At 40.8% G+C, this 18,648-nt stretch overlaps 1 protein-coding gene across 3 annotated transcripts in view; it reads right to left on the bottom strand.

Moving 5' to 3' along the window:
- RABGAP1L (RAB GTPase activating protein 1 like) overlaps positions 1 to 18,648 on the bottom strand; it is a 512,101-nt gene that overhangs the window by 300,001 nt on the left and 193,452 nt on the right. The gene's annotated exons all lie outside the window — the stretch shown is intronic.

The following is an 18,648-nucleotide window of genomic DNA, read 5'->3' as shown; positions in this document are numbered from 1 at the left end:
AGGAGGAAAATCATTTGCAAGAATATGTATATATCCATTCTCCTTCAATACGATACTGAATTAGAAAGGACACCTATTTTGACAGATAGATGCCTGTCTTGGGGAAGGAAGTCATCTGCATAGAATCATATAGAAACAAGGCTGGAAGGGACCTCAGGTCAGCTAGTCCAACCTCTTGGCCTGATCTTTCCTATCCAAACCATCCCATACAAATCCACTGTCTAGCTTCTTAGCAAAACTACACTGTCAACCTTAACACAATACAAGACATAAAGCAGGGGGACCATGGCAGCCAACATCCTGCTTTTATAAAAGGTGGTTTATACTTAAGAGACCCCAGATAGAAAGCCAAGTCCCTCAATACATAAATAGCAAAAACCCTCACAGTCCATACCAGTCTTACCATGGTGTAAAATTCCTTCCTGACCCCAAAATATGGCAATGGTCTGACCCTGAGCAGAGGTAGACCATCTAGCCAGGAACTTCTGGGTTTAAGTCCCAACAGGAGCAATGGCATACCTGTTTCAAAATCCTCAGCTTTGGCTGCAGCTGATACCCAGTGCCTCTAAGGAAGACTTAAAAAAAACAACCCTGATATATGTAGGGGGGGGAAGAGAAGGGTGGCAGGAGGGAATTCCCTTTTGGCCCAATGCAGTAACCAGCAAAGCATAATACGTGTGTACCCCAAGAATTGAATAGAGAAAGATGAGTAGATAATGCAACCATTTAAAAAAAATGCTTTTTGAGGGAAAGCTTGGTCCAGAAACCCACTGGACATTTAGCTCATCCCCAGCTAAGAAAAGCTGGAATGATTTGATGACAACTAACAGGATCATTGGTTTGTGAAACCATTTGAAGAAAGTTCTGAATTGCCGAGTCTAGACTAGGAAAACAGGGTGAATTGGATCCCCTGTTTACATCTATGGCATTTTCTTCTACACCTAACAGTTACTTCTGCTTTTGTGATCTATCTTCCTTGTGTAATACATCTTCTTTCTTCTTTATATAGCTATTGAGCATCTGTGGTAAGGGTAATTCCTCTAAGTCACTGAGGATTACAGGCATTTTGTTTCCAGAGAAAAAAGGATCTGTATTTTGAAAGCCAACGCTCTATTCAACCCATAGGCTGATGAAGTTTCCTCTACCGGAGCTGCAAGGCCTGGTCAGAGGCTGGAGAGAATGAGATTTGCTGGAGTGAGGAGTTACCACAATGGCAAGTTCTAATTGGTTCCCTACAGAGACATGCAGCAGAACAGCAGGGAGAGACTTGGAGCTCTGGAGTCACCTCATCACACAGTTTTCACACCCTTAATATAGAATTACACTTATAAGCCCAATAAAAATGTCCCCCAAATATAACTTCTAAATATAGCAGGATTAAAAGGTCCATAAATTAGTCTATAAGAGACAAAAAAAGGAAAAAAAAAACAGTAATATTGTTCATGCCAATAAGAATATCAGCTAATTACTGGTCCTACTAGACTAATATATATGTCCATGTTTTGAAAACAGCACAGTATATTTAGCTGCTGACTAACAAATATTCAGGATGAACTTAAATATGTATGTTCTTGAATCAATTCTCATACAGAAATTCAATGAGATTAACTTCTAAATATAAATGAATGGACAAAGCCATGGCTTGGCGTTACCTTTACAAACTTTGCTTCAACTATGGATTTGAAAATTCAGAACTAGGAGGAAGCTAGACTTCATTTGATCAAAACCAACATTCAGGAAGATGAGAATAAAAGACAGCAGTTTGGACCTATCTCTCTTTCATTTTATATTCTGTAAAAACTCTTATTAATATTACTGCTGTTATCAATGTACTGCTGCCTATTGTACAATACTTTGTATATTTAAATAGTTCTACATCTTTTATTTTATCTTCCAACAGAAAAAGAGAAGCCATTTCTGGTAAACAACAGAACAATTTTTTATTTGACATGTCATCTTGATTCTTTAAATATCCAAATAGTCTACTGTGTAAACCAAAATTCAGCAAATGACAACAAGAAACAACGCAAAAAAATCAAGGAGAAAAACCATAACTATGGATTAGTCTTAGTAAGTGAGCAAAATCAAACAAGCAATTATTCTGAAAGATCTCCCTTCTCTGTGATAAATCTGAAAGACTTTAAATCTGGAAACCACAGGTAAACAAATCTCATTATAGCTGCCTGATGATTCAGACATGTTAGAAGTAGCTGGGACTACAGCTCTCCCTTTTTTGTCAGCAGAAAAGGGACATCTTCCCTCAGTTCTCTGCATTGGGTACACTGAAACCACCAACAATTGTGCACTTTGTCTTGCTCTCTCTAATCACTGTAGAGCTGTAAGACTGCTGCTTTACAAACTTTCAACGCAGAAACTCGTGTAGTAATGCTGGTGAATAGGAATTCCAGAAAATACCTGTTCAGTTCAATTAAAAATAAATTTTGCTGATGACAAAAATGTAGGATTACTAGAGATATTATTGAGCACATCTCTCTGTTCATCACCATATCATACCCTGATTTATTTAGTGGGAAAATATTTTGTAAGCTTTCATCACTATTTTTTAAGAATATAGTCTTAAAACTAATACACATTGTGTAAATAAAGGCATACGGCTGAGTCAAATGCTGAAGATAACCCCTTACAGGCAGGTTTCACAGCTCAGCTATAGTGATAAAATAGAGAATATACATTATAGTCACTTCTGTTCAATGGACTATAGAGACTGATAAACATCTAGTATTGCTCTCTTGGATTCAAGATTGAAACATACTGCAGAATATCATGGAGAAACTGGGCTAAATCTATTTTGTGAATAGAGGGCTTCTGCAGTTTTTTTGGCATCCTGTCACCTTGCAAGGAAAAGTTAACCAACTTTACTCCTCTCTCATGTTGTAGTCTGTGAGTGGTATCAGCTAATAGCTCCTGCACGAAGCTGTGACTACAGACTGGAGAACAGAGCCACATGTGCTGTGTGTCAGGACTGCAGCCTGTCTTCTGGATCTTCAGGAATTCTCTTCTGAAGATCTGGTTGCACTTTGCTGCACACATTTTCCAGTGTATACTCCACAACAGTGGTCCCATAAAGCCGTAAGACCATCTTAGTAACTGCCTCCTGATGCTGACCATAACGGCTATCAGTCCAGGAGGGAAAAGCTGGACAAAGAGGTTGTCTGTATAGCTGACATCTTTTTCCTTCCGCCACTTCCCCATTCCCAGGTTGTCTCACATATCAGAGCCAAAGTCCTCTGGAAAGTGTCCACTGATTCCTTGGACTACTTCATGAAGCAATGCCCACTGTCCAGTACTCTCTGCTAATTGTTCTTATCAATTATTTAACCCACACTCCCTTGTTTTAATTTTATCATTTCTGAAGATAATTGTTTCCTATTCTGATGGCCCCTCTCTCACCCAAGCAGAAGGACCTTCCACTTCTGATGGATCTTACTCATTCTCAAGACCCATTTTATGGTCCTATGGCCTAAACTGACACATTTTTATTGTACTTCTATAAGCTTACCCTGTGCAGCCCTTTTTTCATTTGGTAAATGTAGTTCGCTGGCTTCTGTTTCTTTGAGGCTTTCCCATTTCCAACTCTTTTCTAAGAGGAAGGAGAAGATCATTCAGGGCCCCCTCTATTTCCACAAAATGTATGAAGAAATTACACTGGACCCTTTTCATTTGCATCTGTGCCCTTTGCAATTCAGATACATCAGTTATAGAAGAGTGCACTGGAAATAGGAGCTATCTATGCTCTTTTCTTTTCAATAACTTATCCATTTCCTATGTACAAAGAAAACCTGTACTAAGGGCTTTGGAAATCTTGTACAATGAAGCAGTGAAATTGTTACAAGTTTCATCTCTATTAGATGAGTACAGGTTAATAAAAAATTAATATCATTTCAATCTTTGAGCAATTAAGTTGTCATGAAAATGCAATGAAAATACAAAGTAGGAGGTAGAAAACTGTACCTACTCCATACTCTTTTTTAATTTATTGTATTGTGAATTTCAAGAATTTTATTGAGAATGAAGTAGATTTTTAATGTGTTATATATTCTCTTCAGTTCAACCATGAAAACATTCAAGCAGATGCATAATTTTACTTGTGATAACTCTGTACAAATAGTCTAATTAATAATGCTTCTGTGTACTCCCCCCATTATAAAAATGGGAAAAAGACTATGTTATATACCCACCTAAAAATCTGAAGGATTACAACTTCATTTCATACATTATCCTGATTAAAGGCTGAATACGCAAAACTACTGAACTGAATTTCCTTGTACATTCAATATTAATGGAAGTTTGGGATGTGTAAAAAATGCAGGATTGGGCCTTTGTTGCATGCAGTATGTGAAAGGTAATAAATATGTTAAAAGAGACAAATCTCACTTGATGAGAAGGTGGCAGAATTGTATGAACTATTTTTAAATGAAAGGAGGACCCAGGAAACTATAGGCCCATAAGCCTCACATCGGTCTTGGGGAAAATCCTTGAAATAATCATCAAGGATCACATCTGTGAGGGGCCAGCAGGGGAGATCATGCCCAGGGGAAATCAACATGGGTTCATCAAAGGCAGGTCCTGCCAGACCAACCTGATGGCCTTTTATGACCAGGTAACTAAATCCCTGGATGATGGTGTCACCATGGACGTAGTCTTTATGGACTTTAAGAAGGCCTTTGACACTGTCTCTCACCCCATCCTCATTAATAAATGGAGCAACTGTGGCATTGTTGCCTACACAATTGGATGGGTCAAAAATTGGCTGATGGGGCGCACCCAGAGAGTGGTGGTGGACGGGTCATACTCGACCTGGTGGGATGTGAATACTGGGGTCCCCCAGGGCTCGGTCCTGGGGCTTACACTGTTCAACATCTTCATCAGCGACTTGGACTAGGGGGTGGAAAACATGTTGTCCAAGTTTGTCGATTACACCAAGATGTGGGGACAGGTAGACATGCTTGATGGGAGAGAGAGGCTGCAATGAGATTTAGACAGACTACAGAAGTGGGTGGATGGTAAGATGGGGTACAATGTAGATAAATACAGGGTGCTGCACCTAGGGAGAAGGAATCCACAGCATACATACAAGCTGGGGTGCTCACAATGTGCTCCCCACATTGTGAGCTCCCCCATTGTGAGCACAGAGGTGGAAAGGGATCTTGGGAGTCATTATTGACTCCAAGATGAACATGAGCTGCCAATGCCAGACCGCAGCCAGCAAAGCCAACCACACCTTGTCGTGCATCCAAAGGTACATCTCAAGCCGGTCCAGAGAGGTGATACTCCCCCTCTACACGACATCGGTCAGGCCACAATTGGAGCACTGCATCCAGTTCTGGGCACCCCACTTTAAGAAGGATGTGGCCAGCCTTGAGAGGGTTCAGAGGAGGTCCACCCGCTTGGTTGGAAGGCAACAGGGCAGGTCCTATGAGGAGAGGCTGAGGGACCTGAACCTGTTCAGCCTCAGCAAACGGAGGCTGAGTGGGGATTTGGTGTCTGCCTACAAACTCATTAGGGGAGATCAGCAGCAAATAGGAAGGGCCCTATTCCCCCCCAGCAGCACCTGGGGTGATGAGGAACAATGGCCAGAAGCTGCTGGAGAATAGGTTCAGGTTAGAAATTAGGAGGCACTATTTCACTGTTAGGGTGGCTAGGATCTGGAACCAACTTCCTAGGGAAGTGGTCGCTCCTACCTTGGGTAAAATCAAAAAGAGGTTGGACAAACACCTGTCTGGGGTTGTGTGATCCCACCGTGTGCTGCTGCCAGTGGTGGGGGGTCAGACTAGATGATCTGTTCAGGTCTCTTCTGACCCCAAACTACTATGAAACTACTATTGCATGTAAACATTGTAAACACACACACACTTGCTGGTATGCATACAGTCAATACTTGAAAGTGGAAAGAAAGAAAATATCTTGCCAAAAGGGGGGGAAAAAGGCAGTATACAGTATACTCTAAGAAAAGGGTGCATAAAATAGCCTTGAGAGATCAAATTCTTTTACTTCAAAGCATATATTTATTCCCCTAATTTGTCTGATACCTAGTACTGTAATTCACATGAGCACATATCCACACCTCTTAGAATTCCCCCGTAAAGGAAGTCTTTACAGCAGGATAATAGGTGATCAGCCAGAGGCATAATGGGCCAGTACTTTGTCCTGGGCAATACTGCTCCCCTACTTCCAGCCTCCATCAGTGGCTGGGGGGGGCAGGGGAGGATGGGGAGGGCAGAGCAGTGGCAGTGTGGGAGCAGCAGCTGCAGGTATGCTACCACTGGGGGAAATACTACCTCCTTTTTTTACCAATGACATATGTGTCAAGCAACCAAAAATGCTGGTTTTTGGCAGCAAAAACAACTGGCTTTTGGTAGCATCTTTCCATGCAGCAGCATACATCCAGCAGCTGCTCCTCCACCGTATTGCTGCTGCTTCTCTGCCTTCCTCAATGATGGTGCCATTGGGGACAGGAAGGAGACAGAGACAGAGGACAGGAATGGAGGATGAGGAGGTGCTCCTCTAACCTCTGCCCCTCTCCTCTGGCAGTGTGTCTAGGGCTTGCACCCTGCTTGCTCACCCATTGTTACAGTACTATGACCAATTTTTAAGTTAAATCTTTTACTTACTGGTGCTAAGACCATATGACAGTAGATTCATACTGATACATACAACACGCCTAAATGCCCTACATAAATTAATGGCTTAGAAGAGTAATTGTGCCCAAAAGCATCCAAAAAACTTTGTTCCAACTACTCCGCTGGTCTAACAAAAGATATCACATCTACCCAAAGAACCTTACCTGGTTTAACACAAAAATTTGAAATGCTTTAAGGCACTGCCTGCTTATATTTACCATACCAAAATGTGTGTGTAGTTTCTGCATCTCTACAGTCTACAATAAGTATTAAATCCATAACACATACTTTTATATTTCACTTAGACCATGAACAAGCATGCATCTTGAAAAATATTAGGAGTCAAAGTTGGGTGAACAGATGAAGCAAGGAAGAATGACCATAAGAGGTTGAGGGCTATAACATAAGAAGCAGGCTGATGTCGCAATGAGAGTACTGGACTGGGAGCTGAGAGCTGATTTTATTATTCCCAAGCTTGGTCGCTGGCCTGCAATCACCCTATATAACTTGCTTCAATTCTGTGCCTGTTTCGCCTTTGTTGTCTTTTTCTTTTGGAATGTATACTCTTTGGGGTAAAGAATGTATTGCACTGCATTTGCACAATGGGGTTCTGGTAAGAACAGAGGCCTCTAGCCAATAAAGATTAATTCTAGCTTCCTGAGTTCTCTTAACTGCTCATCATCAGACTTCTTGTTTTGGCTGTTGGCAGTAACAGAATTTATTGAAAAGTTAGCAATAGGCTTTGTTTGTTTGACTGATTGATTTTCTAATGCACATACAAAAACAATTACATTGGGCTGACGCAATTTCCAGAAAAGGAAAAATGTGCTTCTTCAGATGTCTCAAATATCACACCAAACTTACATCTAAAACATGTGAGTAGAATTAAATTTCCAGCACAGACTGTTGCAGCACAAGAGGAATTTTCAGAATCTTAAAAAAGTCTGAAAAAAGTGATAGTGGAAGCCATTATGCAAGCTGAAATACAACTGTTCAAAAAGACATACCCAGTGGTCAAAAAGACATACCTATTTAATAATTCCAGTGGGTAGAGCTGCTTCTTCAAACCAGTTGGAATTTCCCCACCTGTCAGTAGCATACTATCTATAAGCATCTCAGTAGGACTTTTGGAATGTATTTATTTCAAGCCTGTAGATCTTTCTAGGGCAGTGGTTCCCAACACGGTGCCCTCCAAGGTTTATTCAGGTACCCGTGTGCATTTTAACTATCAGTAAAAATCATTATTCCAACAAAAAATGCTGTCATATTGGCACCCGCTGCATTTCCTTTTAAATTTGAATGTGCCTTGGGCACATAAACATTGGGAACCCCTGTTCTAGGGTCATTCAAAGATTCTTGTTCCTTGAAAGATACCAAAGACAAAGAACTGGGGCTAGTAATGGAACAGCAAAAATGAAGTATAAAAATGTAGAGCTGCAGTTATTTTACCATTAGCATTCTTTAGTATGCTACTATAGTATCTTATCTATCCTACCAGGCAACTCAACCCCATAATAACCTGTTTTCTTAGTAAAAAACACCTCAGATTGCTTCTAGTTTTTTAATACATTTACAAAAGGATACCCAAAAGAAACTAAATCAACAAAATATGCACCATAAATCTGAAATCTGTTGTGCAAGAATACATTTGCTCAGATAGAAATTATGTTCCTTTTGGTCCCTCAAAAATTATTTTAAGATGAAGACTTTAAAAGTTTTATAAATTTTCAGGGTGGCAATAGTTGCAGTGGTGGCAGCTCCAGCACCAGGAGTTGGGGCCAGAGCTGCCATTGCCACCTTTGCTATTGGGGTGGACAGGCAGAGGCTAGAACCAGCACAGGCTCTATGCCTCATGCCCTGGGCCAGAGCAGGGCCCTAGCAGGTGCTGGTAGAGGCAGGGAGGAGCAGGAGCTGCACAAGGTGGAAGGGGCAAAAGAGTTAAAAGCTGTCCCTACTAGGATTTAAAACTACAACTGCAGCAACAGACCACAGCTTCAGCTTCTGCTGAAAATCTGCCCCCAAGATGCTTTTAATTCAAAAGAACAACTAAGGATAAGAGTACAAGACTTCTGTTCTTACAGCCCACCCCCATATATGCAACAATAAAAATACTTTTTTCTTTATTTTCGATCCACAACTTAATTTATAAGAACAATACAAGATCTTCCCTTCATCATATTGTATTGTTGTAAAACCAATTTTTGCAACAGAATTATCACATCCCTGTTGTTATAACAAGTTCCATGTCACAGCTCTCAACCTGTATAAACCAAACAAAACAGGCAGAGGAAGAAGAGATGCAAGATATAGAGATAACAAGGGCAGAGTTATGATTGAAAGGTGGGTCCTTCAAATGCCCTCAAGTATAGGCCTACCTATTCATTCAATTAAGTTCATGGTAAAACCTAGAGCAGAATTAGACCAATACAGCGTTCTTCTAAAAATCCTAAATGCTAGGATTTGAAAAGGGTATTTGAAACAGTATTTGAAAAAGGAAATATATTCTAATCCTGAACTCATTAAAATGTGAAGATTTTCTTTAAGCAGGATTAGACTTCCAAGCCATAGGAGTGCATGATGCCACCTCTCCGGCTGACAGCCTGTCAGTTAATGGGGCTCCCAGCTGCGGGAACTTGTTACTTGCCAGTAGAGAGAGTGCCCACTGCCTGGGATCACATTCCTGGGCTCCCCTGCACCAGCAATAAGGCATGATGGGATTTGATGCTTGATCCCATCACACCTTTACCTGCACATCTGGCAGGGGTTTTAGATCCTTAATGATGGGATGAGCACAAGGTATGGGCAAACATATTTCAGCTGTTTTCAAAGGGGAAGGTGAAGCTGCTCAGGAGCAAGCAGCAGCTGCTGCAGTCTAAACATTACCTCTGCATTAGAATACAGGGGTATACACTGGAACTCATGTCCTTCTGTAATTTCTATGAGTCTGCTGGCCATTCCAGGGAAGGAATCAAACTAGAGCAGAAGTTACAAACCCACAACTGAGGGGAACATATCTTAGGACAAGCATCTTTTATACAGTTATTTTTATTTTCCATTACACTACCACATTTTAAACCTTATCTGGCTATTGCTAAAATATAGCCCCTGAAGCCCCTCAGGGTAAATAATAAAAACCATCACTGAGAATCTAGCCATTATTAAACTATTTAAGATCTAACATGATTCTGCCTAGATACATTAGAAATCCATTATAACAGAAGCCTGAGTGTATAAAATGCGCCTGATTGTAGCATAATAAATTATGTTATGAAGTTAAAAGGAAGTAGGGCATCTTAACTGCTCTGCATTTGTTGAGGGCAGTGTTGTTCAACTGCAGATTAGATTAATTTACCTGATAACGCATTCAGTAGTTCCAGTGGGTAGAGCTGCTTCTTTAAACCACTTTGAATTTCCCCACCTGTCAGCAACATGCCATCTTTGTAGGTATCTACAAGCATCTCAGTAGGATATTTGGAACGTATTTATTTATTTCAAGCCTGTACTAACATTAACATTTTGAGTTTAAAATTCATTTGATTCAAACAAGGATCATCAGCACTAGGCCAAAAGATACCATGTCCTAGTTATTGTAATTTTTTTTAATCATTTTTCTCCTCCAGAGGATTTGCCCATCCAAAGCCAAGCTGGTCCAACAATATAAGTCCAAAATGAATTCTTTCAAATATCAAGGCTGTTTACAACAGCAACAACATGCAAGAGATTAGGAGCAACTCATCTGAATCAATACATGAGTCTTATTGTTTATTCATCTATTATAAAATTGCTAATAGGGAGCTAAGCAATATAATTGGTTAAGAAACATTCCAACCTCTGTGGGTATCCCAGATGCCTGTAATGGCTCCAAATAACTTTGCCTAATTACTGAAAATGTGGTCAGTCCATTTACAATTCTAAACCTACATGTCAAATAAGGAGAACAGCCTGGAGCAAAGTTGAAAAAATTAAATAATATAACATACACATAAGTTAGATAACATTTTAGAGGACACACACATATGAAAAACTTTCCATAATCAGGTGCAAGCATCTAGAGAATCTCATATCAGAGGTGTATGAAAATCCAGAACTGAAATGAAGACTCTAATTAATAACATACTTGCCTTTTTCCATGAAACTCCCTGCACATGGAATATTCTACTATACTCCTCCAAGCTACTAGCACATCCTTATTTCACATGCCTCCTGAAAGTTGTAAGCCTTAAATCCATGATGCCCAGAATAATTTATTTTTCATTTAATAAATTCTGATAATATACCACAACCTCTTTCTCTTCCTTTTTAAATGAAATATACAAAGAAGGGGAAAAACACAAAGATGGAAGAAAAAAGTAACACTACCAATATGTGCATATACCTTAACTAAGTAACTGCAATTGTTATGCTGCTATCTCTATGCTTCTTCAGGTCCTGCTACCTTACAGCCATCATCCCCCATTAGGAATGTAATGTGTAAAACTTAAATTGTAAGAGTTCTGTAGTTGGGCGTAGGAGGGAAGGGAATCACTTTGTCTTTTCTGCAAAGCACCAACACTTTTGGGCACTGTGAAACAGCAAAGAGAAGCAATAATACACGTATTCCTTCGCATATAAATTTGTCTATATTAGGGCAACAAAAATGTAATTCAGCTGATTAGTAATATGATAAAACATCCCCTCCTATAGAATTTTCACAGGAGAAAGGAAGTGGAGCATCCCTTTTGGCGGATTTTTGTTGGATGCTGGGGTGTTTTCTCCTACCCAAACTTCCCCATAGAACAATTACAAAGATCTTCAGAATTAGCAAATATTGGAGGATCAGTGGGGACGGCCATGACCATCATGGTTGTTTTATTTCCTCAGAGCACCTTTGGCCCCATATGCTCCTGGCTCCTCTCGTTGCCAGAATAGCTCCGTTGCAATTGGCTTTGGACTCCATTAAATGAACATCCCCACTGTGAACAAAATCAGGTCCTTGGAAATGTAACAGCACTATCAAAACCCAACCACACATACTTATTTGCTTGGATGCATCTTTAATGATATGAAAACATGATATAGTAATATCATGTTGGGGAAAACTATCAGGAGGTATCTGATGTACTGTCAGGTCATCTTGATATGCTGGTACAGCAGCTATATTTTCTTTATATTTATACTGCATTTGTCATTAACGATACTTGAGTAGAGTAATAACTAATCACATTGCAAAGATATATTTTTATCTGTAGCTAATATGTGATAATGTGTGGTATGACTTGTAAGTTACTTTAAAGATATTCTAATCAGCTTTGCTCAAGGTGAAGTCTAAATGTAATCATGGATATTCAGTAGGGATATACTAATGACCTTAAAAAATATTCATAGAAACAAAGTAATACATTATTTTAAAGAGTCTTTGCAAGCCAAATCTATGACCATTCAATTCACAAGAGGGGAAAAAAACACTTTTTGCAGAGTACTGAGACTTTGTACAAAAACAAAGATCTATATGCACAGCACATCATATTTCCTAAGGTATTGCTATGTTTTAGCTTTTTATTTGTACATGGACAATCTTCCATTAAGACAACCAGTAAGAAAAGATTTAAAGCTGGTATTGTGTCTTTCACTACTATGGTTTTCTCTGTCTTAATGAACAGATAGCTTAGAAAAAGATTAAAATATATCAATTCAGGAAAATAAGGATACACATTTCCCTTAGAAGTCGCCATATTTTTTTTTTATCATCAGAACATGGGTGGGCTACCATACCAATTCTTCCTTTACACCAACTTTCAGTCCTTCCGGCTTTAGAACGCAGGAGTTTCACCTCGGTGGAGGTCAATCCTCAGGAAGTGCAGATCAGAATAAATCAAGTGAATGGACACAGGAGAAATATAATAGCAAAAACCAAAGCATGGCATAAGCAATTTATACACTAGGGAGTTTTGTACACAAATTTAAGCAACATTTGCTTTGCCTAACCTACACATGTCCTCATTTCAACCTTTTTGTTCTAATTTTTATGTCACAGGCAGCTAATTTTTTCATGACTGGACATCTCCTAAAATGCCCTGAAGTTTCATATGACTCCCTAATTCTGCTGGCACTGGGAGAAATTTTTATGATAATTTTAATAGTCATATCAACTCAGTTGGGCATATTGATTTACTGGGTTTGTATTTGTCCTGTATTTTGCTTTAATTCTTTAAAAGTTTAGGCGTTGGAGGTAAGAAATATTCCATTAACAGTTTTATATGACCTACAATAAATAATGCTGTGAGTTTAAGGATAAAATCCCCAATCTTTAACAGACTTTCATGCAAGAACATGATAAAATTTAATACTAGAGAATTTGTGGAAATTCAAGACGCAGGGCAAAACGTGCAGGTGTCTGACATACGGGCTAGGGGCAGACACTCAAAAAGCCCAAGCCTAAATTGATTCAATCTTTGCAGGTTAGTCTAACCTTCAGAGACTAAAGCAACTGCAAGTGGATAGACACTGACTTTTGATTTATGAAATGCCAGTACATGCCTGCAGTGGCTCAGGCTAGAAGCTGGGGGGGCTAGAGAGAACCCTCCCTTCCCTTCCACAATGCTGAGCTGAGCGGGGGGTGTGGGCAGGCCCCGGCAAGATGATATGATTAGGGAGAGGTTTTAACCCCAACCCTTGTCTCCAATCAGGGTGTGCCTACAGGGACAGGGGGAAGCAGCCCTCCTCACCAGACTTCCCCCGCCCCTCACTGCTCAAGGGGTTGGAGTGTTGCCAGCCCCCAGCCCTCAGATAGCACTCTGAGGCAAAGGAGTGGGGAGGGGAGGGAGGACTGCTTGTGTGCAGTGCATGCATCTGTTGATGATACTGAGCTTTTCAAACCCTAACCCTCTCCCTGCTTTGTCATACTGCCTGCAGCAAACTGATGGCACTCACAAGTCCCATGCATTGCAAACCAGGTCATTTCTCATACGTCTCTCTGTCTCCTCTTGAACACTGTCAGATTGCAGCCTCTGAAGCAAGCCAGCAGGGAGCTTATCAGAACACAAAGCCCATCAAGAAAACAACAAAATGCTTTTTCCAAGGCATTTGTAAGGAAGAATGGAGGGATATTACCAGCTGACTTGCTGATTAATTCCAAAAAGCCTTAAGTGGACATCGTTCGTTCTGTCTGCATTTGTTCCAGAGAAATTGGAGACAAACACATAGACACCGCTCAGCATTAGCTAGCATGGTGGTGGCATGACTGTGACCAGATACCAGTTGGAGTTCATGCCGCTAGGGTCCATGCTGTGGAAAAGGGGAGGGAGGGATGGAGGCAACCCCTGCTTGAGCAGTGAGAGGTGAGGGGGGGCAGGGCAGGGGGAAGCCAGGCAGACCTCACTGTACCTTCAGTCTCCACCTCCTATTCAGCCAGCCGGAGCTCCGGCTAGGGAGGAGAGGGGCAGGGCCAGCCCCGCTCTCTGGAGCAGACAGCCCAGTCCAGGGCTGAAAAGCATTCTGGGATGCTGGGGGACTCTGGTTTAACTTAAATCAGGCATGGGTTTGGGACAGAAGTTACATAAACCAATTTGACCCAGATCAGTTAAGTCTGATACCACCTTCAACCAGGTTTATCTTAAACCAGTTTTGGCCATTTTGAAACTGGTCCTATTTGCATGGCTCAGACAACAAAACAAGTGCTTTATTCAAATCCAGTTTTCATTTCTCAAACCAACAAACAGTTCTTGCAGCATGCCACAATGGAAGTGAAGAAAAAGCAGGGACCAAACATAAGGGAAAGGGAACTACATGATCTCCTCTGAAGCAGTGTCTTGATTATGATCAGAAGAACTTCTGACATATCCTCCCCTCTCCACTCTTGATAGCCCAAGGAAAATAATTTTCTCTCTCAAATGATATCTACAACAGCTGAGAAAAGCGGTGTAGATATTAGCCTCAGATTCTTCTGACTGGAGAGGGAGCACGGTATGCTGCCAACTGTACCTGTGCCTCTAACAGAAGAAGGGCTACTTTCTCTCTGTTGCTACCCATTTGCGCTACTAGAACTTGCAGCTAAAGGGTTTACAAGTTTAAGTAGGTAAAATCAAAGGTCTGTAAATTATCATATGAACAAACGATGTCAAGTAAAAATCTCCTCAACTACTTTAGTTTTTAAAAAGTAAAAAGTTAGTTCATCTTAAAGGATTTTTTGTAACTTGCTGGATAAGCAAGTTATTTTAATAACATTAAAAAGCTATTATTATTTTTTTAAATGCCCACTGTTATGCACATGTAATGACTCTTCCTAAAACACATTAATTTGTTTTACAGCATTTCTTTCTGCTTATAGCTACGCTAGATTTCCAGTAGAGTTAAGACAATATCCATTTTTTTAAAAAGCCTCTCTTTTTATTTTCTCTTTTTTAAAGGTTTCATTCTAACTCCAACCAAGCAAACAAACATCTAGTAGTACATCTGGTCTTTTTCAGAAAAAAAGCAGCTTTCGGGGTTCCATAAACATCAGTAGGACGTATGCAATGCTTGTTGACTGAGTTGAACATGGAAGAAAGAAAAGAACATGAAGGAGAAACATATCCAACTGCTAGGGACCTACTGAATTCAAGGTGGAAGTGGGCTGTGTGGCAGCTCCTTGAATCTTGCAGGTTCCCCTGTGCCCACCCCCCACCCAACCACGCCAAATGGCAGTGGTGTCCTGCCACTCGCTCCTGATCAGCAGGGAGCCAAAAACCATAGTTTTAAATATGTTGCCATTTTTGCCTCCCAGCTGGTCAGCAGCAACCGGCACAACTACCGGGGCCTCCTCAGCGAATCAGCACTGGTGGGGGGGGGGGGGGTGCAGAGGGGAACCTGAAAGTTTAAAGGAGCTGCCGCACAGCCCACTTCTGCCATGAATTCCATACCAACTGCACAGCTTGAAGTTACATAGCTGCTCCAGAGATGACATGGGACAGGCCAGGAAGCATAGCTAAATGAGATTTTTAATTTGCTCCTTGACTAACTGGTTAACTAACCATTCCTTGCACATCAGGGACACACAGAGCAGGGCAATGCCTACTTTGTTTTCATATAAATCTGCTTCTGAAAAGGTTAGAATTAGGCAGCCATACAAAGGTAAAGGAAATTTTTTGAAATAAACATCAGCTTTTGCAACTGGGAAGCACAAGAGACTCACAAAATATATGCAAGCTACTCAGCCCTGAAATAAATTGCAAAGGCTGAATAGGTATCATATTCAAATGTCCACAATACCAGCAGACATTTGTGCATATTAAGATGACTGTAAGAAGTAGGCAAATTGGTTAAAAAAAATTATCATCAGTACCGAACAAAAAACTTACATTGATCTCAGTCTTGCAAGCCCTTAGTTAGCTGGTTCTATGTATTATATGCTTTGACAATTAAGGCCTCATAAAATAGATTTAGAGAGATTCAAAAAGATGTTAAAATCTAAGAGGGCATTTCAAGCCAAAGTAGATTTAAAGGGTTTGTTAACTTGCTTAATATTATCACACAGTATTAAGGATGTATTATAAAGAGAACTGACTTTTTTGCCACTTTACATAGGTATCTCTCCTTCCATTCTTAATTACATTCTTCCTGGCTTTAGTTTAGATTATACATTTATGCCTTGTCTTTCATGTTTATTTTAAGTGGTATAACATGTTTATGTTATGTTATAATGCCATAGAAATATGGTCACCCAAGGAACTGAAGGAGAATGACTGCTACTCAGAATGTTTTCTTTGTTGTTTTACCATCAGTTTAACACAAAATATTGAACTAAGAGTTGATAGATAAGCAATTTTGTTAAATTGTTTAACCCGTTCTTTCAATTAGGTGCTACAAAAGCTCTTGATCCACTTCACGATCCTCCAAAGGATGTGGACAACAAAACTGGGAAGACGAGCCCTGATGTTCTTCATACTTTAAAGATTAAACAAATCCAAGGAAGCTGGATGCTTAACCTGCTTAAATGCTTTTGAGAATACCAGTAGGCACCTACCTGCATGTTTAATCACATGAAAATCTCTGAAAATGTGGCCCCATGTCCTTCAACTTTCTAGAATTAATAGATCTCAGCTTTTCTCATTTGGTTTTCATCCTTGAATAGTAATGACAAAACAAGCTTGCCTGCTTTTTTTTAATGCCCAATACAATTTCTCAGCTTTGAGTGAACTAGTTCAAATGGAGAAAATATCCTCACTACAGTTGCTAAATAAACTGAAGCCAAAAGTCATTAAAGCAAAATGCTTTACTACATATCAGAAACTGAAAGTGCTTATATTTGGAAATATGTGTATACTTATCATCCTTTCCATTTTAAAAGGCTGGTCTTTATATATATATACACACACACACAATATAGTATGTGACAAAGACAATTTTAAAGCTTAAACTAACTTCAGAAGTTCAAGATGTTCTCTTCCTGATTCTATATATAATAAAAGGAGCATTCTTTATTCCATGATAATTTAAATAGGGCTGTTTGACAGATTCATACAGATCATAGAAAAGTTAGACCTAACATTTAATTTTATCGGATTTGAAACATAAAAATATATATTTAAATTTTTTTAAAAAGAAAAAACATTTTTTAAATCTACTTTGGGTACTTAAGAATTGAAATCCCATTGACTTATTGACTTTGACTTCTATGTGCCTATGTTTTGATCTGCTTGGTAAAAAAAATACCACACCCAACCTTAACCAGCAGAGCTAAGCTGGCAACCACCTAATGTACATACAGGCTATGGACAAACATGCTGCTTGAAGCACTCCAAGCTGATGGGCTCCAAACAGCAAGGGTGTAGACATTCACCTCTGAAGAAGTACTTAAAAATGACCCACAAAAAAAGAATAACAAGTATGAAGTAAGCACTTCAGTGCTTTTCTGGCATCCCACAGTGCATCCTCCACTGGGGGAGAGTAGGGGGCCAGCGAAGAGGGTAGACCGCAAGACTCCTTTCCTGTCCTTGCAAACTTCTGGTGACTGAAGCCTGAGAGCGTATTCAGGGATTCCTCCTCTGCAGCCCATGTCTTCACAATGCTGAAGCACTAGGGCTGTGCGAAGCTTCGGGGGCTGATTTGATTCGGAGGAGATTCAGCCTGATTCAGTGGCCAAATCTCTGAATCTGAATCAAATCAGGGGACCAATTAAAAGGTCCAAATCAACTCGAAGCTCTCTGAATCAATTCAGAAAAAATTTGGAGAGCTTCAGCAATTCAAGCAGTCCCCACTGGCTACAGCAGGGAGCTGGACCCAGACTCCATGCTAGTAAGTAGGGGGCAGGGTAGGGGGGGCTGAAGGAGGGGAAAAAGGACCATGGAGGGACCCCTCCCAGGCCCCATCCCCCTCCCACTCTCCCAGCCCCTCCCCCATGGCTACCCCCCACCCGCCCCAGCTCCCGGTTGTTTAAAAAAAAGCCCCCACTCTCCGGCTCCTGCCTGGCAGGGGGCTATCCCTGCTGCCCCTCACTGCCCCATGCTGCATGGGGAGCTCTGCCACAAGCCCCCTGGCCCCCACCCACTCTCCCAGCCCCTCCCCCATGGCTGCCCCACCTGCTCCACCTCCCAGCCCTTTAAAAAAAAACAAAAAACCAAGCAGACTCACCAGCTGCTGCAGCTGCCTCAGGCTTCTGGGGGCTTGTGCCAGAGCCCCCCATGCAGCATGGGGCAGTGGGGTGCAGCGGGGATCGCCCCCCTCCTGGGAGCAGCCAGTGAGTGGGGGCTTTTTTTTCCTTCAAAGAGCCGGGAGCTGGGCCAGGCAGGGCCTGTGTGATTCAGAGATTCAGCTGATTCAGCAGCAGCTGAATCTCTAAAGCAGATTCAGCTGAATCAATTCAGGACAGTCATTTGAATCACTGAATTGAATCACTGCCCCCCGAATCGGCTGAATCCAAATCCGAAGCGAATACCAGCCACTTCATACAGGCCTATCAAGCACACCAAATTTGAAACACTTGAGGATTTGGAACACTTCAAATCCATGGCTGTCCATAACCACATTAATGCTATCAGAATTATTTCAGAAT

This window comes from Alligator mississippiensis, chromosome 5 (assembly GCF_030867095.1).
Source record: "Alligator mississippiensis isolate rAllMis1 chromosome 5, rAllMis1, whole genome shotgun sequence".
NCBI classification, from domain to species: Eukaryota; Metazoa; Chordata; order Crocodylia; family Alligatoridae; genus Alligator; species Alligator mississippiensis.
The sequence above is the reverse complement of the archived record's forward strand: the minus strand, read 5'-3'. Positions and strand labels throughout refer to the sequence as shown.